We start from the raw sequence: 21,504 nt of genomic DNA, 5'->3' as shown, positions 1-21,504 counted from the left end.
ATGTTAAATGCTTAAAGAAAGGAATAAAAAGAAGGAAGGAAAAAAAAACAGTCACGTGCTCCTCTGTGAAAGTTTTCAGAAATGCAAAATATCCCGCAAAGTAGGCCAGAGACTAAATACAGACTAAATCTTGTAGCGTGCTTCTTTCTGGAGCCCAAAATACATCTGGCATGCTTGGGCACGCTGAGCTATGCCCCTCCTCACCTAATCTAGCCCATGAGCCTGTGGTATTTTGAGTTGTTGCTGGGATGAAAACGAAGTGGGGAAAAGTACCACAGGAGAGTCAGACAGACCATCAGCTCTGCATGACAGCTGGAAGTCTCCAGCCCATTTTGCCCTTTTTTATTTTCTTAATATGCCTCCGTGATGCCAAATGCAGTTAAGCCGGACCTGCTCAGCACTGGTAGATCCTCAGCTTCACCTCCGGGACTGATGTCACCTCCCCAGCTGGCTGCACCAGACAGAGAGGTTACCCCAGCAGAGTGCAGGGCCCGGCGCTGCGTGGCGAGGCCAGGACTGCTGGGCATGGGGCACCAGGCCCAAACCACAGAGCACACCTCTGCTGGATGCTGTGATGCATGCATGTGGAACGACACTGGGATGAGCCTTCCGGCCACAGGAAGCTGATTTGGCAATAAAGGCAAAGGTTTTAGCTAACGTGTCTTTCTTCTGATCAATAATTAGCATGGCATTTCTGGGCTTTGTGAAGAAGGCTCTTTCAGCGGACTTATTAACTCGCACTCCAATGCAAAAAAACTGATTTTTGGAAATGCTAAGCACACCCTCATTGTCAGATGACAAAGACAGCCTGTGATGTTACCTTGCCTCTTGCTGACCACTTCCTCAGAGTTACTTCTACCCAGAGGAAAGGAATGGAATGAAAGCCAGGTGAGGGGCAGTGCAGCTCATTGTCAGCAACAAGCAGATGGGCAGGAAAAGTCAGGAAGCAAGAAGCAGGAGATCATTTCAGGACATGTTTATATGCGGGCACTTACTGAGAGAGCTATTCTGGAAACTATTCACAATACATTTCTAAGCGTAGGCAAGTTTTCCAGTGAAAAATTAACAGGAAATTGGAAAGATGATGTTGTCAGATCTTATTTTTTAGCCAAAGAGATTGCTTCTGGAGGGAACGCAAAACCACCTAACAGCAGGGACGAATGGTTAAACAAATGCTAAGAACTAAGGTTCAAAGTCTGAGGAAGTGATCCCAGTGCATTACCACCCACCAGTAGTCCAGCTGGGTGACAGAGAGAAGCAAACAGAGACTAGATAAATGCCCTTTCATCTTCTCTCTCCTGAAAATTAGGAGAGAATCCACTGTGTTCATGTGGAACATTAAAACGTACACAAATCACACTGCACACAGCCCTTCTTCTCCCAGCAGCTGCCTCATATTGGGGTTTAAAGCTTCATCATGCTACAGACAGGATGGGGATTCAGCGAGTTTCCATTTTCAACTTTAGTTGTTTTTTCTGTTGTTGATCATATATGAGCGAAAAAAAAAAGCAGCTAATGGAGCATTTATAAAGGCAACGATTACAAATACTCCACTTTGCACTATGACAAGAGATAAAGGGGAGGACAACTTCTCCTCTGCAGTGCTCAAAACAGCAAATGTTTTGTTAGACTGCTGCATTTAATTTGCACCGACAGAACCTTCACTCCTCATTACCGGTGGCTGAAAAGTCTGTCTCAAACGTTTACCACACTGGAGCCTTCAGGAGTTTATTCCATCTTTCCCAAACTTCTGTGCACTGTTCTTTACATAATAAACATTTGTCAGGCTTGCTACCTATGTATGTAAGTGCAGGGATCTTCTAAATTGGTAATAGCTCTGGCATGGCAGCCTATCGGTACTAAAAACAGCGCTGCGCAGAAATCAGACCTGATTTATAAGCAAAGCCCCTGACACTTCACAAAAATAGTTCTTATCTTTTCTAGTTTCTGCGAGGGACATAAGACTCATAAAGCATCTGCTTTAAGTTACTAATATTACATCTGTGATATGGAAGGTGGTACAATTCGAGTCATTCGAGACCAAGAACATCCCTATATGGCTCTAAATTACATGCACAGGACTTGTCGCAAGGCCAAGCGTGATGCAAGTTTAATGCTCCAGGACACAAAAACCACCCTCGATTTACTTTTAAAAATCAATTACCACATACTCAGAAGCAGTTTTGTATCCATCAGTTCCTATTTTAACAGAGTCACTATGTGTTTGCACATACTTGGCACTGCTACTCGATATGGAAACGGCACTGAAGTTCACAGCTTCCCAGGGCTCCTATCAAGTTTAACACTGCAGAGAGGGACTGTCACCTTCAGCTCCTAAAACCTGCAGAGGATGCTTTGTTTTCCTAGATTCTAATAAACTCTGCTCCCACTGCCGAAAGGTCAAAAATGCAGATAAAATATTTAGTGTGAGATCACGTTACGGAAAGCATTCACTAAAGTGATAGAGAACAGTCATGCATCAGCTGTCATTCTACAATCCAGCAAAGTAAGCCAGGCAAGGTATCAACAAGTCCCCAATCACCTGTTGATAAAGATACTTCTATGTACTGAAGAACAGTTTTATCTTTCAGTGCTCGAGCAAAGTCTTTCTAACATGCAAATAGTTTTTATGATTCGGCACAAGAGATTTCTAAGATCTGTTCAGAGATAACAAACAAGTGCTTTGTGGATGTTAAAAGTACATTTCATCAAAGAAAGCCATGCACAGAACTCACCCAGTACTTAAAAAGTTGTTTCAAGAGAAGCAGGAGCTAAGATCTCCCAGCGACATGCCTTCCTGATTGTAAATAGAGGCTGGAGTCTAAAATAGATAGCCTATCATTCAGCACAGCCACATCTGAACATGCAAACTTCCAGAGGGTATAAAGAGCGCTGCGACTTACACAGGCAGTCCTCGGATAGAATTCCCTCCAGCACAGGGGAGCCCACAAGACAGCTCCGAGAAGCATCAGCGCGAGTCCACAGCCGTGTTCAGGAGGTGGAAATCTGCCTCCTCTTAAGCAAAGAATTCTGCTGGGGGTGGGCACTGATAAAACACAACACTGCGTCACAATTGCACTCGTTAAGCAAACCAATCCAAGGAAGCTCATATTAAAACAACAAAATGCTCTCTCTTTTTTTTTCCCCCCCAACCACAGGCACAGACCAGATATGAATCTCTTTTTCTTTTTTAAACGTTTTAAATCTCTTACCATGAGCAGTGACCGCTGGGCATTTTAGGGCGATTGGGTGGGCTCTGACAAACCCCAGGTCTCCCCCTTGCAAGCATGCTGAGTTTGTGCTTAATGTAAACGGTGGAAGTACATTTAGCAAGAAAGCATGCACATCTGATTCAGGAAAGATGTTGCACACTCGTTACTTTATCCATGTCAGCAGAGGTCTCACGGGCTACACAGACTGCAGAAAGCTGAAGATGTGCACGAGTGTGGGCTGGGGCAATGCCTAAGCAAGCAACTCCACTGACAAAATTCAGCCTCGATAACCCAGTCAGAATTCCTTGAACCACCTTCCTTGGAGTGGAAAGAAATTCTGCCTGTGCGTCAGGGCAAAAATAAGGTTTGCCTAAAAGCACCTGGCTCATCTTTACAAAAAATATGTCCTTGAATACCATAGGATACAATCAAACCATTTCATTCAGCAAAAAGCAATTCAAACCAAAATTTCATCGTTATGCTTTAAAAATCTAATATACAATCATGTACTCTAAGATAAACCAGGCTTCTGTCTTATGAGTAAATGGCATTTCAAACTTAACATTTTCACCAAACTTTTTTACTCCATTTTTACTTCACTCCGTTTTTACTCCATTCCGAAGCACTCAAAGGCATCATATTCAAACAAACTTAAATTTGCCATATTCCCCACATTTGAGAAAAATCAGATGGCTGATTTAAACCCGTAAACACAGAGTGGGAAACTTAATTCTTACCTCATCTATTTTTTCAAGTCTGAATAAAGTCATAACATTACTTAACAAGGAGGTAAAGGATTTCCAAACTGTTGGAGCTCAGCTGCAGATCACAGTCAGGGATAATTTGATAAATCTGAAAAGTGGTTTATATTCGTTAAAAAAAACTCACACGGATTAGTAAAGCTACATCATCTTCTACAGAGAATTAGGGCAAATCTCTAATGCAGAAATGACATTAAACGTCTCCAAAGAAAAAAAAAAGGATAAATATCAGGCCAGGATTCCTCACAAAAAATGTTAACTCTCTCCAAAAGGTCAATACCCAACACTACGCTATGGTTGCCCCATGGCCTGTAGGGCCTGTAGCTTTGTGCACAGCTAAATCTCAGGTCTGGTCATAGAGTCTCCTTTTCGTGCTGCAATTGCTGGCAAACAACCTCACCAGTTCTAGAAAACCGAAAGAAACTGGTGCTCTCACACTGGTTTTCCCTTCTTCGCAAAAGCCACGCATGTTGACAATGAAAAGGTTCACCTTCTCCTGCAGATCTGAACACATACTGCTTTTTATCCTACTTTTAAAAGCAGCATCAATTGATTGAAGCAAGAGCGAACCTGATTGTAAACATGAAGTCAGCTTGTATTTAGAGGCCCAGATTCCAAGGATTTAAGGAAATGAATAAACAAACACAAACTTTCTTGGAGTACTTATTCAGCTTGATACAGTAGAAGACAAAAAAAATACCTAAGAGGAAAACAGAACAAAATATTATTTCATCTTCTCTTTATAGCTGATACACTGTTGATGAATGGCACGGTAAAGCTCAGACATGAAGGATCAGAAAGAGATCCAGCCCACCTCCAGCTCTCCCTAAACTATGGCTCACCCAGCTTGGAGTACCACCCACAAGCGTGCAGACGCAGGTGGGAATGCCTTCCAGGGGACACTCCTTGGCCAGGCTACTTGGGAGGTACCTCCATCTATCCCCAGAGCCAAGGCTGCCAGCCAGCACTGTGGGAACCATCTCAGACCCACACAGACAACCAAGTGGAACCCTTTGGGTGCCACTTCCCACAAGCCAGCCTGGCCACAGCTGTGGTTTCTTGTTGACGTAAACTTCAGAGCAATTGCAAAGGATATAATAATCAGCACAGAAAAAAAAAGGAAAACTCTTTAAAGCTTTTGTTCTGCTAAATCAGCATTGCGGACCTCAGGCATGGGAAAAGTCAATCCAAGATAGGTTGATCATTAAAAAAGTTACAATTTGGGATACCACTAAAGAAACAGGCAAAGGAAAATTTATACGACCACAAAATAACTGATGAGGATTGGCTTCTGGCAATGGTGGCACCAGTTGGATTCCCATCAGAACAAGTATTTGTAGAAACGATAAATAATACATACTACAATCACAATCAGATATTGTAATTATTTTTTTTTCAATTGTAATTTACCCTGGAAAGCCTACAATTGAGAAATCCCTGTTTGATTCAACAAATCCAGTGAGGGTAGATTTATATTCTGCTTTAAATAGGATGTGCTGATAAAAATAATCAATTAGCATGAGTTATTTTCTGATAGATGCCCAGGTTCTCTTTTATCAGTAACTTTTTTCAGTACTTCTATCAGTAAAGCAGCATTAATTTTAACTTCAGGCCACTGCTGTATTAAAAAAAAACTGCCTTTTTTGCATTCAGATAGAAAAGCTGTATCTTTATACAATTAGAGGTATTTTTAAAACGCATACAGCTTGAGAAGGAAATAATGGGGGTTGGATGTCATTTTCTAACAAAAAACTACAGGATTTGGAATCTGAATACCTGCAAGCTGTGTTAATTAGAAAAAGCAATGCTATCAAAACATCCAAAAGCTGCACAGTGTTGTTCTAGTTGCTCTCTGATATCTCAAATAAGGTTATCGACCTATTTTCAGACTTTTGTATACCAGTTGGTACTCTAAAACTGGGAGCCACAAGCAGTTGAAACTCAGCACTTGGGATTTCCCTGTTTGTGCCCTTGATCCTACAGGGAACCCCCACCACCAAACGAAGAAGAGAAAAGGAATGAGCAGAAAGGAAAAACGAAGGTGGATGGGTGGCCCTGCCATTCTCTTCTGCAGATGCGATACCCGGAGATGCACCTGAGCAAAGCCACAAGCACTGCTAGAGCTGGAATGAGCCTGCTCCAAACAACATCTGTGCACTCGCTTCTGCATTTTGGGTGACAAGCAAATAGGAACAGATATATCTGTATTTGACTGCAAGGAAAACAACCTTAGGACTGTCTGTAAAGCCTATTGTCATAGACATAAAAACGAAAAAGCTGCTGACCGTTCAGGCATGGATTGACCTTTGCGCTCCAAGAAAGCAAAAAAGTTGGGTGGGCTTTTTTTTATTTTTTAAATCAACTCCAAATTCTGTCACACGATGTGAAATTCCTTTTCCAGCAAGTCCTTTACTCCCAGGGCAGCCAGGCCATCCCAACGAGGAGACTTACATTCCCAACGGCCAAAGTGAACTTGCCATACTTAGGTAGCATGCAGGGAGAGCTGCCATACTGCAGTGACTCCGCTTGAAGCCACCCATTATCTTTTGAGCAAGCAAACCCTGGGAAAATGGAAAGGAAGAAGCCACAGCTGGAACTGTTGGAGGCCAAGCCTGGCCTGGGGGACAACAGAGGCCAGGAGAATGAGGCTGACTCCAGCCCCCCTTATAGCACAAGCCCATGCTGAGCCAGCAGGACTTCAAAGGCAGCAAAACCATTCTGAAGAATCAAGGCTTTGGTCAAAGCTGATTCAAGCACTGCTCCAGTTAATGCCAGGAACCAACAGGACTTGTACCACACCAACTCCAGCTGATTCACTGAGGCTGGGCTTATGACATCCATATTAAGTATGAAGGAATAGGAGAACCACTTCCCTGAGTCTCCTGGGGCTTTATCAACTACCTCCCTTCCTCAGCCCCACCTCTAGAGTAAGCAACCAACAAGGGCAATGCAGTTTTAAAAGCCCTGGCTGCTGTTGACAACCTAAGTAGCATTACTCCAAATTACTAACCAACCTACTTTAACTATGCATGGGACACAAAAGTTGCCTGTGAAATGTTAAAGGCAATTTGGAAATGCAATGTTTTGCAAATTCAAAGGCTTATGCAAAAACCCCCTTGTTAAAAAGCCAGAATGAGGTTGCTGGAATTCAGTAATGGGATTTTTCAGGTAAAGGAAATAAGACACCTCGAGACCCAAATCGCCTGCCATTCTCATTTCGTTTGGGGTTTCAGATGACTGCTGTAATGTCTTCTCCCACTGAGCTACAAGAGAACTCTAGGGCTCCCCTGAATCCAGTGACCCCCTCTCTCAAGAGGGAGGCAGAAAGAGTAAACAGTTAACAACACATCCAATCATCCTACCTGGTCCACAATGGCATCCTCCAAAACCAGCACGTCCACTATGACAGAAGATCAGGCTGAAATGAACTAGCTGACTAAAAGGAGGAAAAGACCAGTGATGAAGTTATGGTGGCAACACCAATGCAGCCACAGAAAGCTGTGGCTATGGCTTCCTGTTGTTGGAACAGTAGCCAGCTATGACACCTAAGAGCCTGGTGATGACATACACGTGGATTAATGCAGTCTGGAGACAGGCCCAAACCATTTCTGTCACCAGAGAGAGCGCTCCCTCCTCACACCATCTAGCACACTCTGACCATACAAATAACAGCACCTGCCACCCAATAGGCCTGTTTGTCCCTAGAGATCAATAGCTGCTGATCTGTGTTCTTCAGAGTGCACGCAGTGGTCCACTTGTACCTCCCACAGTCTTCAGACACAAACATGAGGAGCACAGTGGAGAGACAAGATCCTTGCAATCCAGCTATACGAGACAGTTAACAAAGGCTGCTTCACCATAGGCTGATGGTGCTGCTGGAGCAAACAGGTGGCTGACAGATCTGTCACGCTGGCTGGTAACTAAATCACTGCCAGTGTGACATGCCAAAGAATGTCCCACGATTGGGTGCATGGCCTGGCAAACACCTGCACAAGGGACTTACTAAGGGCACGCAGTGCTGTGAAGTAGGTCAAGCAAAGCCAGGCTTTACTCTCTGCAAAGGGTCATTTGCTACTTCAGTGCTTCCCTGGTGCTAGACCAAGCACTGAAAACCTTAGGACAAGTTGACATACAAAAAAGACTGATCTAAGGAGCTGGTCACAGACCTTAATATCAAGAACACTCCCCCAGACTGCCGATAGAGAAATGAGTCCATGTTTTATCTGGGGTTTTTCTAACCTGCAAGCAAGCCCTGGTAACATCAGCATTTCTGCCTTGGCAGTCCAGAGCCCACGTCTCAGTGGAACACACAGAGTGGTCCTAAAATCACAGGCAGGATAATGGGACACAAGCTACCTCTGGTGAACTGACAAGCGTATTCATCCACAGCAGGAGCTAAACAGCTAAAATGTCTCTGCTTGCTGACATTCAAGCTATAAAGAGAAGAGAAAGTCATTAAGGTAGCAAAAGCTATTTCCTTGAGTACACAGCACCAGCAAACAGTGCCAGCGACTAGTACACCTTATCCTCTTAAAAAGGTGTTTATAGCTAAGCTGCGATGGTGATAACGATGCATTACAGCACCTCGATGGCTGCCCAGAGGAAAGACAGCATGGATGCTGCTGAGAAGTCAGTAATAGCAAAGGGTATACCATAAGGAACCTTCCCCTCCTCCTGCCTTTCTAGAAAAGGGCAAAAAGCAGACATAGCTGTGCCAGGGCTCTGCTGTGCCCACTGCAGCTTGGACAGAGACTTCCTTAATCCGCCCTATATGAAGAACATGCACCTCAGCACAGCCCTGTTCATGGGAGAAAAGAATACACATAAGAAAAAGAAGTCTACATCAGTCAGGTATGACAACAAAATCAAGTGAAGAGGGTCCTCTGGAGAACAGGTGCAGTGGTGGAGTACAGCACTTGCAGACTTGCAGGAGACTACTGTTTCCTCTGCGGTATTGACAAAGAAAAAGCACTCAAACACAAAATGGCAGTATTGGCAAGGGACCTCTAGAGAACACTGAGCCCATCCTCCCTGCTAACACAGGTTACCTACTGTGGGTCACACAGGTAGATCTCCAGATCGGTCTTGAATATCTCCAAACACAGAGACTCCACAACCTTTCTGGGCAGCCTGTTCCAGTGTTCTGTCACCCTCAACATAAAGAAGACTCACCATTATCCCCAAAATGTATGAGGATTGGCAAAACATAAATATATACCAAAAACATTAAATAAATATTACAAAAAATCTACCATCTATAAACAACTGGTTGTTTCTGGGCACTGAGATCTTGAGCAGTCACAGAAGGCATTTCCTTTCGTATCTGTTCTACATAGAAATTAAAAAGGGAAAATTAATTAAGCCATTCTTACAACTGCCAGCCAGTTCCTCAGCCTTGAATTAACCAGGCATTGAACTGAATGTGATGAATACAATGATGCAGAAAAAAAAAAAGTTGCTCTGAAACTGTGGAATACATTACTCATAAAATGGGCTTAATAGTTCAATCAACACTTTCACCAAGTGTTTAACCAATTACTTCCTGTAGTTTGATTTTGGTCTTTTTTATAACTCGCGTATGTGAGTTCCTTACAACCACTTCTTGTAATACAAGTAGCTAAACAAATTACAGTACATTCAAATTACACTACAAGTTTCTTTTTCCTTCAAATCTGACAAAGCAGGTTTTTAAAATAAGCACAATCCTTGTCAGTTTTCAAATTCCTCAACTGAGAAAAAAACCCCTCATTTTCCATTCTGCAAAGCAATCTGGAACGCACACCACACATTTCAGTCGTGAACATACAATTTTGGAAGATGTCAGTGCTACTAATCTAATGTGATACCCAGGTATGCAGAAGGCTATTATCCATCTACTTTAATACACCACTGTCAGCTGCTGACAAATGCTTCTACAGTTTTTAAGAACTGCAAACAGTCCCACCCGCTCAGCAACTAATCCTGGGCTTCTATGTTGCCTGGGGCTCGCAAGGACTTACTCAGAAAATGTAGATAATTTCATAGCACAAACTCAGAGGCACAGCTCTCCATCAAGCAAGCCTTCCCAGCTGAGCACCTCCTGGATCCACCCAACAAGACATACAGCAGGCAAGGAGCAACGCTGGGGAAGCACCAGCTGCACAGAGCGAGAGGTGATACGAAGAAAAGAGAAATGTTCAGGTTTGCTTGTTTGCTTGCAGCAACAGACACTGAAGTTTATTGATTTCAGTTTCAGCAGCTAAAAATCCATGAAAACATTTTAATATTATACAGACAATACTATCCCACATTATATTTTCTATCAAAGTAATAATATAGGCCAGGATTCTCTCACAGTCATTGCGATTTACTTACCCATGAGTACAATAACACCTATTTTAAAATATAAATATGACGAAGTGCAAACAGCTTTTTTTTAATCTCGGTATAGTGTAGCTGTTCAATAAGATGGAAATATCTAAGTAACGAGATGGAAAAAAAACCCAGTGTGACAATACAACAGTTAGCTATAAAAATAGCTGGACACATTCTCAGCCACCATCTCTCAACCATTCCCTTTATATCCACTGTAAAACTGTTTCCAACACGCTAATCACATCCATTCTGAAGCAACGAAAATTATATGATTTCAAACTATTTTCATTAGAAAAACAGTCCTTTAACAACTGCTTTTACTCTTCCAAGTAATTGTACACTCTTAAAGGCCAAAAATTCAGCCAGTGTGCAAAAATAACCATAGCCTTTTATTAGGGATAGAAGGCCAGATAAGACCTCATATTAAAAACAAACATGCCTCTACCAGCAGCACTGCTCCATGTGGTAAGTTACATTTAGTGTTGAAAGTATCAAGACATAAATATTTAAAACCTTAATAACTTTGTATCAGTCTTACAACAACCTGTAGAACAGTGTGGCTAGTATTTCCTTGGAGATAGCTCCAGTAACAGCCAGGATGTTCAAGAAACTACCTCTGTAAACAGCTCTCTCGGTTGTGAGAAACCTGCAATGAATGCCCCACAGCTCTGACAAAATGTCTTAGCTATCAGGAACATCTTTGGGAGCAACAGCCAAATAAAAAGACTGAACTGATTAATATTTGATTACAACATCTGTCTGTGGATAAAATAACATATTGTAAGGTTACTCAAATCAGAGGGACAGCACTATTTTTTTCTTGCGTTGACCTCAGCACCTGTCACACTTTTAGGCAAAGGCTGTGTATTAAATGCAAGCGAGACCCCCGGAGTCCTGCTCCGTAACAGCTATGGTCTGATCTTCTCCTGTTTGACATACATTTACACAGAAAAATCAACTTGATTTAAAGTACAAAGTGGCAGCCATCTAACCCACAAATAAAACCATAGCAATATAAATTATGCTCTTCCTAAAACAAGCTTGAAGCCATGATTATATTAAAGACACAGATGTGAGGGGATTTCTGAACTTCCAAGCAGATATGCAAGCAAGGTATTACAATCCAGGGGTGCAGGTGAATGAATAAGCAAGCAAACTACGTGATGTTTGTGCAGCGTCCTCTCAATCCTGCAATCCCTTCTAGAAAGTCTGGGTCTACATCTCCCTCTTCTTTACTCATGTTCTTCTCGCATGGCTTGGTCTCAGAAACTTTCCATGCCTGTAACGGAAACTCGAGCCAACTTCTTAAATGTATGATCTCTTCATCTCCACTCATCATCATCCACTTCTGTTTCTGAGAAGCTCCTCATCATGACACCTGTATCTCAAGAAGCAAAACAGGAAACATCACAGGGATGAAGCAAGGAAAGATGAATAATAATATGCCTCTGTGTCTTTAATAAAATCACAACTTTCACTCAAGTTCCTTTTAGGAAATGGAGTTTCTTTTCCTAAGATTCCTTCAAACCAGGTGCCTAAGTACCCAGTGCCACAATCGGCTTAACCACGACACCTCCTCATCCACACCTCTGCTCCTATCACAACGAACACAAGAAATCCCATGCCATTGTTGCATACTGTGGGAAACCTTCTTAGGTGATGAGCATGCCAAACTCATGTGAGGAAGGCAGATCCACTGCCAGTACCTGCTGCCCCATCCGCCAACCTACCCGCGCAGTGAGGACACTGCAAGTTGACTTCACCCAGGACCTGCTCGCCCAAGGAAGTAGCCATCTACCCCCCATTTGTTGTCAGAGCCTCTCCTTTACTTTGCCAACTGCTCCTAAAGCCACACAACATCTCCAGTAAATACGGGTGTTTTGGGTTTTTTTTTTTTTTTTTTTACAATCTTCTCAGCTAGTGGACCACTGTAACCAGCAGTGACAAAGGTCTCAGTAAGGCCTCGGTCATTTCCACCGTGCATTTGTCCCCAGAACAATATTCCCAAGCTTTGAGGTAGAAACTCTTGTCTGGCTGTGTGCTTCATTCAATGGACTCTGACACCCAAAGCTCGGGACCAGGTGGGCCCAGAGCCAAAAGCACAAAGTCAGCAGGATGAGATGACGCAAGGCCAGCAGGGCAGCACGGCCTGAACAAGTTGCCCAAGCCCTATGCCTGCCTTATGACCTCACCAAATGCTGACCAAGGGGGTCAGGGGAGAAGAACAGTCACCAAAGGAAGCCAGCACACCAGCTCCCCATCAGACAAAAGCACAAAAAGAATTTTATCCCTTCCCAACAGGGTTAAGGCTGTCTTTCAGAAAAGATGAGAACCCCAATTTCCTCCAAGCAGGGGCAGATCAGAGCCCACTTCTTACAGTTCCCACCCCAAATGTTCAGAACTCCACCTCTTGTTCAAAACCCTTTTTTCTTCTACAAAAAGCCCTTGGCAGCAGTGCTCCCCATATACCTGGAGCACTTTGCTTGGAAGGACAGTACTGCCCTTCATGAGCAATTTCAGTGTTTCAAAGCCACAGTGGGGTCGGTTCTCTTCAGCTAGCAAGGAGGGACAGCTTTAGAGACAGCATCTCACACAGCACCAGAAGGCTTAGATTTGGCTCTGGCACACTGCAGTAGATAACTTTGCCTTGGACAGTCAAATAAACCCTCTGCCAATGCTCTGGATATCATAGGAATGATAGCTGATAAGTAACTGAGCAGAAGTGTATGCACTCTTCAGGGATTACATGTCGAAGGATAACATAAATTCCCCCATTTCTGACCTCTTGAAGAAGTCCTTTCCTTCAAAAGTGCCTATGAGGCAAACAGTTCTGAAAGCCTGGGCCTCAGTCATCACGGCTGCTGGTCAGAAACTCAGAGACGCCAACTACCACGGGTTTCACGAGCTTAGAGTACAAAAGCAGAGGTGGCCCCATTGGCAAGACACTCAAAACACTCAGATAACCATCCAATTATTGTATACTGCTGTGATCCTCAGTCTTTATCATGAAGGTCACTGCATGCAAGATACTGAAACTGCCACTTCACTGTTTTGTAATCATTGTAACTGCACGTTATTTCCGAGCACCAGAAATGATCCAGCAACAATTAATTCAATTATTAACATCCTCATTCATTAATCAGTTATCTGCACTCAGCACAGTAGAGATTACAAGACATCCACACTCCTCACTGTTGCATTCCACCACAGAACTGCAGAAAAAGATGAATATTTGCAGCTGAACCTGATGTCAAAAAGATCTGATGCCGGCTGTCACCTGAACACCTGAAACAACTGAGAAATGTTTCTTTTGAAGAGAAAACTCGCTGGCAGGCTGGGCCTTCTAACTTTGATCTTTATACCAGCAGAATTTTGTAGCTCAGTAACAAAACACAGAAAACTCATGGGCTGTTAACTCAATTACCATATTCTGGCAAGGAAGCTTTACCCTTATACCTTGGGGAAAATTTTTAGATTAGACAGCACTTGCTTTAAAGGCATATGCACCTCAAAGATGTGGTGTAACTGTTCACTGTACTGATTTCTTTGAAGGGGTTAAAGATTCCACAGTAACTTGCTTGCAGGACTGGTGTTTTCCCTCATTTCCCCAGGAAACAGCACTTACATAACCGGAGCAACTATCTAATGCACAGACATAAGCACTGCGGCCTCATCTCAAGGAAAAGACAGAGACCTCACAGGTGCTCCCTCCAGCCACAGAGTAAACAAGTGACACAGCCCCCAAGTGATATGCTGCTTCACAAACACGGGCAGACACCGTGTTCTCCTTAAAACGCTCACCAACTACAGCACCGTGCTTCACCGCTCAGACACCGCCCTGGTGGTAATGGAAAGTGATGTGCTTCACCTACTGCAGAGCTACCAGAACTGGGAAGCTGCAAGAAACCCATGTCTACCAGCAGAGCTGCTCACAGAGCTACTTCTTACCTACAGCACAATACAGAGACGTCTCACATGCTCAGCATCACAGCTCCCACCTATACACTGGCTGATCTGTTGACTGATAGTTCCCTCGTTTGCGTAGATGCACTAGGCGAATAACTGTCACCTTCCAACAAGGAAAAGCAGATGCACACTGCAGTAAAGATGACCTCAGGAATCCCTAAAATATAAAATAATAATTAAAAAAAGCCTCTCGATCCTTTTCAAGACAATGCTGCCCAAGGTGGGTGGGCTGCACCACGACAGGTCATATCTCTGGTCCATCTGCCTACCCTGATAGGGACCAGATGCTTCAGAAGGTGGAGCAGCTAGCAGAGTGAACAATGATGTGATTCACCCAAAGGGGAAATTCCTTCCTGACCTCATCAATTAGCATGAAGGTTTATATCCCTAATTTATTTTTAATCTTATTTACTGCAACTCTGGATATTATCATTATATATATATAAATGTCCAGGTCCACTTGGAATCTGACTAAACTTTTGGCCTCAGTAATATCACGTGGCATAATTACATGAGGTTTCAAATGTACTTATTTTCTATTTCATTTAACGTTCCTTTGTTCTTGCACTGTGGGAACCATTAACCACCTCTTCCCCTTCTAGGGCTCCAGCTGGCTCACACCATAAGCTACCATGCCACGCAGCTTTCTGGTACAGAGCAGGAATGTGATCTGAGGGCCTTTAAAGCTACAGTTCAGCAACTTTATTAGTTAGCATTATTTCTAGCCCAGTTTCTGGGATCTACTGGAAGTTGGTAGCTCTGTCAAAATTTCACCAGCCTCCACCCAATTCCAGATCTTACCAACTCACTTCTGATCTTTTCCATATAAGATCTGCCATTCTTAGAAGCAAACTGTTTCTCAGTACCACATTCTTCAAACTGCCTCGAGATTCTGAGAAATGCAGTTCTAAAAGAACAAAGCAGCAGCACAACACACTCGGCTTCTCAAGGTCACGCAGGAACCTCTCCCTCTGAGCAAAGAGCTCCCCTCCCATCTCCATGCCCGAAAAAAGAACAGCGTCCAGCTGAGCTCAGCCCAGCCCACTGTGCTCTTGAATGGTGTCCCTTCAGGCCGCGGGTTCCTCTGTACAGTAACTTCACCCTTTGTTGCTACTTACAGATGAGCTGATGACGTACTCACTGAAGTTATCAGGCCAAGTTGTAGCTAAAGCTCCAGAGCAATTAGTCACTGCCATTGCTACCACAACACCTGCAGAAGGCATCACATAAAGCCACACCTTAATTCAACAGAAGTTTGGTGACAAAAAAAACAAACAAAAAAAATAGAACTACATATGCAAGCAGCAGACTGAGAAAGGAGAATATTAAAACAACCTTGAGGGTTCTGGATCCTCTCTACTCCCCAGAACATCGTCTTCCTCTCACACCTCCTGGAGCTAAAACCCTGGACTCCAAGCCAAAGGACTGAAACCCCTAAGGAGAGAAAGTGCAGGTCTGGATGATATTTCACTGGAATATCTCACAGTCCCCCAAAGAGATCAAAGAATTGTTAAAGCACCTGTGAGAAACACCACACAGAGCACTGTTTTACCACATGTGCTTTGATTACAGGCTTAGAACTGGGGAATTACGTTGAGAACATTTCCTGGCCTCAAACAAAAAGAAAAACACAACATCCCATCCTTTTTAGTGAGAACTTCAGGCAAAAAAACAGTCAAAACAAAACTCCTGCCCCAGCCTTAATATAAGGTTCATAAACAGGTGGAACTCCTTAATGACAAAAACAGTGCTAACACAACTGGTACAGGCACTATTTCGCCAACTGTCAGCTCAACAAATAATACAATCACATACAGCTTTTGTCTCTGTTTGGTTCTTCCACATGTGAAACCCGTGAATTTGTTGACTCCAATCAACATATGCTCCTCAATGACCTTCCCATGATGTTTATAGCTGCATAGCACCATTCAGGACTCTGCTCCAGAGTAATGATATAATACTTTCTTTCCGGAGCTTGTGAGTGCCTTCCTGTTTCGCAGTGTATCTGTAAAGACTGAAACAAGCCCTTCCACAGTGTTCCCAGGCAAGCCACTTAGACCATGGTCCAAGCCAGAGGTTTCTAAGCACTGCCTAACATTCCGTCCCAGTTGGTGGGCTAGGGTGAGGTTAACCTTGTAATTTTCTGTGTCGTAACCAGGAGTAATGACAATTAGCTGAGGGACTCAAATAAATAATGAATTTACTCAGGGGAATCATATTACCAACACATGTCAGAAGGTGGAGGGAGAGTCTGGTAGTCTCAGTTTCACAGAGAATGGAAAAAGGGGGAGGCTACTCCTATTCTATCCCTGCTCCCTCCCTTCAAGTTACAAACAAAGAATCATCTGAGTCTGAAGGGACCGCTGAAGGTCACCTAGTCCAACTTCACTGCAATGAACGCAGATACCTACAGCTAGATCAGCTGCTCAGAGCCTGGTCCAGCCTGGCCTTAAATGGCTCCAAGGATGGGGCATCCACCATCTCTATAGGCAAGATATTCCAGTGTTTCACAACCCTTAATGCAAAAAACTTCCTCCTCACATCCAACCTGAACCTCCTCTCTATTCATTGCAGACCATTTCCTCTTGACCCGTCAAAACAGACCCTGATAAAGACTGCCCCCTTCTTTCTGACAGCCCCTCTTCAGATACTGAAAGGCTGCTATGTTTCCCCAGAAACTTCTCTCTCAACCAGGTCTCATAGGAGAGGCGTTCCATCCCTTCCGTCATCCTTGTAGCCCTTCTCGTGACGCACTACAACAGGCCCATGTCACTCCTGTACTGAGCGCTCCACACACGCATGCAGTATGCCAGGTGAGGTCTCAGCAGGACAAAGTAGAATAGCAGGATCACCTCTCTTGACCTGCTGGCCACACTTCTTTTGATGCAGCCCAGGATACGGATGGCTTTCTGGGCTGCAAGTGCACATTGCTGGCTCACATACAACTTCCATTCACCAGTACCTCAGAGACTATTTCTGCAGAGCAGTGCTCGAAGCTTCCATCCTCCAACTCGTTACTGAAAAAAAAAAAAAAACAGAAGAAAAAAAAGCAAAGACCTGGAAGACCTGGTAACACATCTCCAGTGCTCAAAACAACCAAGCTGGCTTAATTTGTCTGCCACTGTAAGAAATGAGGTTAACAGAATGAATAATACCAAATGCTATCACAGCCAAAATAATTTACAGAGTACAGTTAGACAGATTAGAATGATAGAAAAAAGGCAATCAAAATAAAGGGGAAAAGCTCACCCCCGTCCTGTGCTCACAACACAAAACACCAAAGGAGCAATCTACAGAAAGAAACCCTACCCAAGCTGTGGTCAGCCCTTAAATGGGGTCTGGGAGAGGTGGAGCCAGACTCCACCCCTTCCGGTCACACAGGTGCATTGCCTTCACCTGTACTCCCACGCCTGACTCAGTGGTCTCCTCAGGCTGTGATTCAACAGTTCTCATACAGCCACCTACAGGAGAAGTACCTCTAATTGTCAAAACCCTACTGCATCTTTATGATTCTAGATGAAGGAAGAATAGGCGGAGTATGCAAAAGCCTTACTGGAGGCTGCCACAGATGTGAACTTCCATTTCCTCTCCACAGTCTGAAAAGGGCTTCCCTTTCAATAAATCTCATCAACAAATGCTCATAGGAAGCATTCCCATAGTGGTCTCTCAGCAACAAGCATTTGGGAATAGGTTAGGAATATCCAAACATCAAGAACCCATATCCATTTTTTGTAGGGGCCGATCTCACTCTGGTCTGCAGTATCAGCATTTAAAGCACACGTTTGGGCCACTGTGCCTACCAGGAAGCAAACAGACTCTTAAAAGGACCAAGGGGAAAAGTTACCAGTAGGTCTGCCTACTCATATTCAGAGCCTTCTAGTATATGCCCATTGGCTGCTCCCCAGCCCTCACTGGGGACAGTTGAAGAAGTTTTCTGACTTTGTAGGGCAGGTTGGTTCCCCTATGGGAATGCTTGACCTCTGATATACAGGGGCTGTGGGGATATTCTCCTTTGCCATCTGACCTATATCTTATTGGTTTCCATATTTTTACCTGCAAACTGGGGAGGGGTAGCTCATCCACTCGTTCTCAGGGAATACCTTGATCTAGACTTTCCTTCCACAACTGATTTCTTGAGGCTCTTCCCACAAGACTACTTGGGGACAGAGCATTCTCCCATCTGCCAAGGGAAGGCAATTATGACAGTGAACAATTCTCCCACCAACCGTAGCAAAATCGATCTGGGACACCTTAACTGCAATACTTCTACTACTTTTGAATAGTTACTGAATTTCAAATGAAAAAGATGCAATACTTTCCATTTGTCACATTCAAAAGCACAGTTTAGGTAAGGAAATCTTTTAATGGACTCAACAAAGGTATTTTTGGCTGCTGGAATAGTCAATCTGTTGAGCTAAAATTAGCTTTAAATAAATTTGTAATACAAGCAGTACATACTTTGCCTAAGAAAAAAAATCTGCTGGCCACTTACAGATCATGTGAACTCAGTTATTTGGTTGTGCAAAGAACATGACTAATTCCAAGCCTTATCTGACTGTAGATTTGGATCTATTTAGCAATGGTGCTGTCACATACCAAATGCAAGACAATAGGGAGGGAAAGTTCCTACAAACAACGAGTGCAGTCATTTGATGACATGGTCACAAAGAAAAGAGACAAAACTGGAAAAGCCTGGGCTGCTGACTCCATCCTCCCTGCTCTCTCTGTGCAAAGAAAAAGCAAGACATCCTCCCGCCCACCTTTTCTTTGATACTGCAGTATAAGGAAATGGGATGCCTGACACTATCACTCCTCGACATCCACCAGCCGAAGCTATGGAAGAGAACTGTCTCATTTTTCTTCCTTCCACAATTCCAGCAGTCAGCAGAAGGGCTCCTCAGAATGTACTGTTTTTACAACCAGTGTCACACTAGCTGTTTCTGATACTGCTCATGGGCGCACAGCGCGACCTGAGCTATGGTAAAATAGGGTAGCTCAAACATAGCCAGTACTCTGTGCCAGGTTAAGTTCACAGCAGCTGCTCTATTCACAGAAAGACATCTGAGAGAAGTGCCATAAATAACGAGATCACATGGAGTCTCCCATTGCACAACCAACATACATCTTTCCTGCTCAGGAATTTATGCTTCACACCCTATGCCGTCAGTCAAGAGCATGTTACCAGCTATGTTTTCAGGATGATCCGGAGGATATTTTGGAAAGTGATACAGCCCTCCTGCTGGCCAGGTCTATTCAAAATACTTTCTCTTCTGCTATAATAAAGACAAATGTTTCTATAATCTCGTCCAAACTGTGGTCTCTCTCAGCAGCAAGCTAAGAATACATGTGTGCCTTTTACATACTGTGGGTACATCAAACGAGCTACAGCATGTGGAAGTCCAAAAGTGTGATGGAAACTGAAGGGAACTATTCTTTGTGGATTTGAAAGCTAAGCTTTTATTGATACGTACAAATGGACAGTATTTTCTGTGACTCCAGTTTCTGCAAATCCCTACACTGAGCAGCCCCTTTGAGGATTTCCAATTCACATTATTGTTGGACTAAAATTAAACCCAGTTCTGCTAAAACATCCTATTTCTAGGGCTCCGCAAGGGGATAACCACATCACAAAGCAGTTTCTAGCTATAAGAATAAAGAGATAAAGTTATTTTATATCAGTGAGGTGTTTTGTTTTTTTTTTCCCTGGAGTTTTGCCACAAATTGCACTCGAGGGCTTGGTTCTAAAATTCCAAATTCAGATTGTTGGTTTTTTTTTTCTCATTGAGAACTAACTCTTTCTAACAACTCTGTTAATCTTGGAGTCCAGAGTTATTTTTATTAAACTAACGCCCAGAGTTTAAGGTATTCCATCAAAAGATCAGGAATTATTTTTGTTAAAGTAACACCCAAAGTTTAGACATTCCTTGCAAAAATCAGGCAAAGAGGTTGGAGAAGAAAAGGTTATTTGCCCTTTCCTTGTAAACAGAATTCGTGGAGACAGTGGAGCTCTGATGCGTTTTGCTGACGTCTTTTTGGCTTTTTTCAGAGTTGGGGGAAAAAAAGTTAGTCAAATAAGCCTTTCACTCTTAGCACAATCGTTTTTTTCTCTCTCTTCTCATCTTCCATTGTAGAAAAACCAGCCACAATTTCCAGATTTCTCATTGCACATCTGCAGCAGTGCTGAAGTGTTCTGCAGTCGTTACCTCTGTCATTTCAGTACCTAACTCCTAGCCTGAAGGAAGACCCACTGCCCTCAGTGAGGCTGATGTCAGATGCAGCTTGTTAGGCTGCAAGAAGCTTGCTCCTTATCCCCTAACTCTTATACCGCAACAGAAATGAGACTGCAAATAAAAAGGATCTTACCTCCACTCTCATGGCCCTGCGGCACAGAAACCTTCTGCTCTTCAGTGGCAGCCCTGTCTCGAGGACGAGATCAAGTGCTGCCTTTTTGTTTGCCTGGCTGTGTTAACCAACTATGTTACATCACCCAGGCTCCCCATGGTGACTAAACCATGGCAGAGGTGTTTGGAGGAAGAAGGCAATGCCTTTTGATCACGGTTTCCGATTCTGAGTATAAGCACCTGTCACTGAGGAATGCATGCTGTCAGCAAGCCTCTTCCATGCACTATTGCTCTTTGGGCACAACAAGCTGGAGGCATCATGGCACTAATGACATGTCCAACACGATGCTCCTTCCCTGCTGAACACGGCATGTAGTGACAATTCTTAGCTGCTTTTATGTAGAAATTAGGGCTGGGGCAAAACCTCTTCACTTCCTCCGAAGGAGAGGCTGAGTGATGACATACCCACCTTTCTCCCTGTGGCGTGTATAATTTCAGGTTGCCCAACAGTAGCAACACTCCTGAGATCAGGACGACTTTAAAAGGAGTGATTATGCACACGGAAATAAGCTAGCATGAACAAACTACCCAGGCAACAGGGAAACATTCCAGAGCCCTGTGCTGTCACCAGGCTTTTGGCCAATGCTGCTTAATCATATATGCAAACGCACATTACAGAAAGATTCATCGTAGGTTTGAATATTCTTCATCAATTACTCTGCAACGAAGAAGCTTCTCTGAAAGCCGTCCTCATATGAAGGAACTGGGATCTCCTCCTGCCTTCAGAGCTTCCCTGTGGTACAGCATAGGCTTTCCCCACAGCTCTTTAAACCCATCAGGCAGTTTTGGAAGGGACATCTTACAGCTTAG

The 21,504-nt window shown here is 43.6% G+C and overlaps 1 protein-coding gene across 5 annotated transcripts in view; it reads right to left on the bottom strand.

Annotated features, from left to right (window-relative positions):
• Window positions 1–21,504, bottom strand: part of SLC20A2 (solute carrier family 20 member 2) — a 57,238-nt gene that overhangs the window by 33,469 nt on the left and 2,265 nt on the right. For 2 of the 5 annotated variants that reach the window (XM_065736445.1, XM_065736446.1), the window contains exon 1: window positions 2,904–3,703. The exons of 1 other annotated variant lie outside the window; for it this stretch is intronic. The gene's annotated coding sequence lies outside the window, so the exon portion shown is untranslated. Of the gene's footprint in view, window positions 1–2,903; window positions 3,704–3,949; window positions 4,055–9,972; window positions 10,357–21,504 lie in introns of those variants that run through there. 2 more of the 5 variants (XM_065736441.1, XM_065736442.1) reach the window with 2 other exon arrangements.

The sequence above is a fragment of the Cyrtonyx montezumae genome, unplaced genomic scaffold (genome assembly GCF_038088225.1).
Source record: "Cyrtonyx montezumae isolate F1298 unplaced genomic scaffold, pur_monq_1.0 scaffold_2, whole genome shotgun sequence".
NCBI classification, from domain to species: Eukaryota; Metazoa; Chordata; class Aves; order Galliformes; family Odontophoridae; genus Cyrtonyx; species Cyrtonyx montezumae.
This window is presented reverse-complemented; position numbering and strand designations above follow the sequence as displayed.